Below are 1,847 nucleotides of genomic sequence, written 5' to 3'. Positions count from 1 at the left end.
AATATCTTCTTTGATACTTGGGGCAGCATTTTCCTGGGTTTCAGAGACTATTATGTAGACATATTTGGGATAACACTATTGGGTCTTTCACACCATTCTTGTACTTTTTGGAATTAGCCTTGTACTTTTATGGAATTATTCAATCTAAATATAACATCCCCTTCTCTCATACACACACACACACACACACACACACACACACACACACACACTTGCCCACTCACACAACACAACTTTTCAACATGGTAAAGTAAATTTGTATTATCACACGCAGCAACATTATGGTACCCCATAAAGGCCAAGATCTATACTCTTGCCTCATCCCGGTGAGCACCAAAACCTTCAGTCAGAAACCAGTTTGGAAGAACAACTTCTTTACTGTTTATTTGCAGGTATTTATTATATCAGAGGCCTGCAGGTGCTTTAGTTCATTTATTTCAGAGTACTTTCTTTTCCAGAGGATTTAAAGTGGCCAATTCCAGTTGAAGCCAGGTTGAGATTATAATGTTCAGTTCTTGTGGTGCTAATATATTTTCACCAAACATGTAGGAAAATGCTACATATGCCTTTGCTTCTTTCCAGAATCCCTATGTTTGAGTCAAGAGTGAAAAAAAAAAAACCCAAACAAACAAATGTTAAGAATCAGCTCCTAATCCTTATAGGTAGCACAAAGTGATAGTTTCTGGTGAGAGAATGTTGACGGGATAATGGGGTCTGGATTGCTTGGTCTTTTGTTTTTAAATAGACCGAGCACTCATCTACCATTTGCTTTAATAAATCCTTCACAGCCTTACTACCGTCAGATGCACCACAAAATGGGATTATACATTTAAATGATGTGATGTGAAACTCAGACGTTTTGAAAAACATTGTGTGACATTTGCCTCTGCTTTAGGAATATGTATAGAAGACTTAAGTGCTAATTATTTTTATCTTTTTCACCTAGAGATGGTGAATCTACATTTGAGCCATTGTTCTGGCGAGAGATAGCCCTGAGTTATCGCTGGCTTTGAATGGTGTTCAATCCTGAGCCTTCCATTTATAGTCTGTAGGGTTCTCATCCCTCCCACAGACATATTACCTGTAGTCTCCAGAAACAAGTAGCAACAATCTCTTTTTCCTTTTTTTATTCCTTCTGCTGTTAGAATAAAAATAGGGAGTTTTTATAGTGAACTTTATTTTGTTCTTATCTATTAAACTGGCAAATTGGTATAATTTCATGTTATTTTTTAATTCTGTCCCTAGAATCTACTTATCTGTTGTAAAATATTTAGAAAGTTATTCTTTTTGATGCAATATGATTCTTGTACATGTTCATTTCCTAAATACTTGAAAAAACAAAATGTCAAACTTAGAACTTTTGCATTGTTGTGGCACAGCCAGTTTTCCGTAGTCATGAATAAAACAGGTAGTGACTTTTAACGAAAAAAAAATACTAAATTTTTAAATTGCCATTTGATCTAAAACACTTGGGAAATAGGCAAAACATCTTTTCTTTTTTTCCAAACTGCTTAGATTTAAAGCTACATCTTAAATCCAGTTTTTAAAAAATCTTTTACATTACTTTCTTTTGAACAGTATTAACTCTTTAAAGTCTGGCTGTAGAGAAAAAGGAGAGCTAACTACTAATATTGGGAGAAATGACTCTCAAATTCTGGCTTTTCTTCTAAGAGGTAACGAAACTGATTCTAGGAAAACAGCATGTTTGTTTCAGCTGAAAGGGTGCCTAAGGGCCCCTGGCCTTTTATAAACTTCCTCACCCAACTTACCCAAACTCAGATGTGTGGACGGGAAGGATTGTGAGCACTGCAAATTAGTGCCCATGTGACCAGATTGTCATTAAGAGC

This window comes from Artibeus jamaicensis, unplaced genomic scaffold (assembly GCF_021234435.1).
Source record: "Artibeus jamaicensis isolate MK-2021 breed Jamaican fruit bat unplaced genomic scaffold, CSHL_Jam_final contig_3114, whole genome shotgun sequence".
In the NCBI taxonomy this organism is placed as follows: Eukaryota; Metazoa; Chordata; class Mammalia; order Chiroptera; family Phyllostomidae; genus Artibeus; species Artibeus jamaicensis.
This window is presented reverse-complemented; position numbering follows the sequence as displayed.